This window comes from Triticum dicoccoides, chromosome 6B (assembly GCF_002162155.2).
Source record: "Triticum dicoccoides isolate Atlit2015 ecotype Zavitan chromosome 6B, WEW_v2.0, whole genome shotgun sequence".
NCBI lineage: Eukaryota > Viridiplantae > Streptophyta > Magnoliopsida > Poales > Poaceae > Triticum > Triticum dicoccoides.
In genome coordinates, this window is record NC_041391.1 from 631,504,105 (window position 1) to 631,508,983 (window position 4,879).

The window sequence follows — 4,879 nt, forward strand, 5'->3', positions numbered from 1 at the left end:
AGGATTCGATCAAACCCTGTATGCAATTCCCTTTGTCAATCGGTACGTTACTTGCCCGAGACTCGATCGTCGGTATCCCAATACCTTGTTCAGTCTCGTTACCGGCAAGTCACTTTACTCGTACCGTAATGCATGATCCCGTGTCCAACACCTTGGTCACATTGAGCTCATTATGATGATGCATTACCGAGTGGGCCCAGAGATACCTCTCCGTCATACGGAGTGACAAATCCCAGTCTCGATCCGTGTCAACCCAACAGATACTTTCGGAGATACCTGTAATGCACCTTTATAGTCACCCAGTTATGTTGTGACGTTTGATACACCCAAGGCACTCTTACGGTATCCGGGAGTTACACGATCTCATGGTCGAAGGAAGAGATACTTGACACTGGCAAAGCACTAGCAAAACGAACTACATGATCTTTTATGCTATGCTTAGGATTGGGTCTTGTCCATCACATCATTCTCCTAATGATGTGATCCCGTTATCAAAGACATCCAATGTCCATAGTCAGGAAACCATGACTATCTGTTGATCACAACGAGCTGGTCAACTAGAGGCTCACCAGGGACATATTGTGGTCTAAGTATTCACACGTGTATTACGATTTCCGGATAATACAGTTATAGCATGAATAAAAGACATTTATCATGAACATTGAAATATAATAATACTTTTATTATTGCCTCTAGGGCATATTTCCAACAGTCTCCCACTTGCACTAGAGTCACCAATCTAGTTACATTGTGATGAATCGAACACCCATAGAGTTCTGGTGTTGATCATGTTTTGCACGCGAGAGAGGTTTAGTCAGCGGATCTGCGACATTCAGATCCGTGTGCACTTTGCAAATCTCTATGTCTCCATCTTGAACATTTTCACGGATGGAGTTGAAACGACGCTTGATGTGCCTGGTCTTCTTGTGAAACCTGGGCTCCTTGGCGAGGGCAATAGCTCCAGTGTTGTCACAGAAGAGTTTGATCGGCCCCGACGCATTGGGTATGACTCCTAGGTTGGTGATGAACTCCTTCACCCAAATCGCTTCATGCGCTGCCTCCGAGGCTGCCATGTACTCCGCTTCACACGTAGATCCCGCCACGGCGCTCTGCTTGTAGCTGCACCAGCTTACTGCTCCACCATTCAACATATACACGTATCCGGTTTGTGACTTAGAGTCATCCAGATCTGAGTCGAAGCTAGCGTCGACGTAACCCTTTACGACGAGCTCTTCGTCTCTTCCATAAACGAGAAACATGTCCTTCGTCCTTTTCAGGTACTTCAGGATATTCTTGACCGCTGTCCAGTGTTCCTTGCCGGGATTACTTTGGTATCTTGCTACCAAACTTACGGCAAGGTTTACATCGGGTCTGGTACACAGCATGGCATACATAATAGATCCTATGGCTGAAGCATAGGGGATGACACTCATCTCTTCTTTATCTTTTGCCGTGGTCGGTGACTGAGCCGAGCTCAATCTCACACCTTGTAACATAGGCAAGAACCCCTTCTTGGACTGATCCATTTTGAACCTCTTCAAAATCTTATCAAGGTATGTGCTTTGTGAAAGACCTATGAGGCGTCTCGATCTATCTCTATAGATCTTGATGCCTAATATATAAGCAGCTTCTCCAAGGTCCTTCATTGGAAAACACTTATTCAAGTAGGCCTTAATGCTGTCCAGAAATTCTATATTATTTCCCATCAAGAGTATGTCATCTACATATAATATGAGAAATGCTACAGAGCTCCCACTCACTTTCTTGTAAACGCAGGCTTCTCCATAAGTCTGCATAAACCCAAACGCTTTGATCATCTCATCAAAGCGAACGTTCCAACTCCGAGATGCTTGCACCAGTCCATAAATGGATCGCTGGAGCTTGCATACTTTGTTAGCGTTCCGAGGATCGACAAAACCTTCTGGCTGCATCATATACAGTTCTTCCTTAAGATGCCCGTTAAGGAATGCTGTTTTGACGTCCATCTGCCATATCTCATAATCATAGTATGCGGCAATTGCTAACATGATTCGAACGGACTTCAGCTTCGCTACGGGAGAGAAAGTCTCGTCGTAGTCAATCCCTTGAACTTGTCGATAACCCTTAGCGACAAGTCGAGCCTTATAGATGGTAACATTTCCATCCACGTCCGTCTTCTTCTTAAAAATCCATTTGTTTTCTATCGCTCGCCGATCATCGGGCAAGTCTGTCAAAGTCCATACTTTGTTTTCATACATGGATTCTATCTCGGATTTCATGGCTTCAAGCCATTTGTTGGAATCCGGGCCTGCCATCGCTTCTTCATAGTTCGAAGGTTCATTGTTGTCTAACAACATGATTTCCAGGACAGGGTTGCTGTACCACTCTGGTGCGGAACGTGTCCTTGTGGACCTACGAAGTTCAGCAGTAACTTGATCCGAAGTACCTTGATCATCATCATTGTTTTCCTCTTCAGTTGGTGTGGGCATCACAGGAACGGTTTCCTGTGCTGCGCCACTTTCCCGCTGAAGAGGTAGTACTTCATCGAGTTCTACTTTCCTCCCACTTACTTCTTTCGAGAGAAACTCTTTTTCCAGAAAGCATCCGTTCTTGGCAACAAAGATCTTGCCTTCGGATCTTAAGTAGAAGGTATACCCTACAGTTTCCTTAGGGTATCCTATGAATATGCATTTTTCCGACTTGGGTTCGAGCTTTTCAGGTTGAAGTTTCTTGACATAAGCATCGCATCCCCAAACTTTTACAAACGACAGCTTAGGTTTCTTTCCAAACCATAATTCATACGGTGTCGTCTCAACGGATTTAGACGGTGCCCTATTTAAAGTGAATGTAGCTGTCTCTAGAGCGTATCCCCAAAATGATAGCGGTAAATCGGTAAGAGACATCATAGACCGCACCATATCCAATAGCGTGCGATTACGACGTTCGGACACACCGTTTCGCTGAGGTGTTCCAGGCGGCGTGAGCTGTGAAACGATTCCACATTTCCTTAAGTGTGTACCAAATTCGTGACTTAAGTATTCTCCTCCACGATCTGATCGTAAGAATTTTATTTTTCGGTCACGTTGATTCTCTACCTCATTCTGAAATTCCTTGAACTTTTCAAAGGTCTCAGACTTGTGTTTCATTAAGTAGACATACCCATATCTACTCAAGTCATCTGTGAGAGTGAGAACATAACGATATCCTCCGCGAGCCTCAATGCTCATTGGACCGCACACATAGTATGTATGATTTCCAACAAGTTGGTTGCTCGCTCCATTGTTCCGGAGAACGGAGTCTTGGTCATTTTGCCCAAAAGGCATGGTTCGCACGTGTCAAACGATTCATAATCAAGAGACTCTAAAAGTCCATCGGCATGGAGCTTCTTCATGCGCTTGACACCAATGTGACCAAGGCGGCAGTGCCACAAGTATGTGGGACTATCGTTATCAACTTTAAATCTTTTGGCATCTACACTATGAACATGTGTAATATTACGCTCGAGATTCATTAAGAATAAACCATTGACCATCGGAGCATGACCATAAAACATATCTCTCATATAAATCGAACAACCATTATTCTCAGACTTAAATGAGTAGCCATCTCGTATTAAACGAGATCCAGATACAATGTTCATGCTCAAACTTGGCACTAAATAACAATTATTAAGGTTCAAAACTAATCCCGTAGGTAAATGTAGAGGCAGCGTGCCGACGGCGATCACATTGACTCTGGAACCATTCCCGACGCGCATCGCCACCTCGTCCTTCGCCAGTCTCCGTTTATTCCGCAGCTCCTGCTGTGAGTTACAAATATGAGCAACGGCACCGGTATCAAATACCCAGGAGTTACTATGAGTACTGGTAAGGTACACATCAATCACATGTATATCAAATATACCTTTGGTGTTGCCGGCCTTCTTATCCGCTAAGTATTTGGGGCAGTTCCGCTTCCAGTGACCCTTCCCCTTGCAATAAAAGCACTCAGTCTCAGGCTTGGGTCCATTCTTTGACTTCTTCCCGGTAACTGGCTTACCAGGCGCGGCAACATCTTTGCCGTCCTTCTTGAAGTTCTTCTTACCCTTGCCCTTCTTGAACTTGGTGGTCTTATTGACCATCAACACTTGATGTTCTTTCTTGATTTCAGCCTCTGCTGACTTCAGCATCGAGAACACTTCAGGAATGGTCTTTTCCATCCCCTGCATGTTGTAGTTCACCACAAAGCTCTTGTAGCTTGGTGGGAGCGACTGGAGGATTCTGTCCATGACCGCCTCATCTGGGAGGTTAATGTTCAGCTGGGTCATATGGTTGTGTAACCCAGACATCTTCAGGATGTGCTCACTGACAGAACTGTTTTCCTCCATCTTACAACTGTAGAACTTGTCGGAGACATCATATCTCTCGACCCGGGCATGAGCTTGAAAAACTAGTTTCAGCTCTTCGAACATTTCATATGCTCCGTGGTGCTCAAAACGCTTTTGTAGCCCCGGTTCTAAGCTGTAAAGCATGCCGCACTGAACGAGGGAGTAATCATCAGCATGAGACTGCCAAGCATTCATAATGTCTTGGTTCTCTGGGACGGGAGCGTCACCTAGCGGTCCTTCTAGGACATATTGTTTCCTGGCAGCTATGAGGATGATCCTCAGGTTCCGGACCCAGTCCGTATAGTTGCTGCCATCATCTTTCAGCTTGGTTTTCTCTAGGAACGCGTTGAAGTTCATGTTGACATTAGCGTTGGCCATTGATCTACAAGACATATTTGCAAAGGTTTTAGACTAAGTTCATGATAATAAAGTTCTAATCAAATTATGAACTCCCACTTAGATTAGACATCCCTCTAGTCATCTAAGTGTTACACGATCCGAGTCGATTAGCCCGTGTCCGATCATCACGTGAGA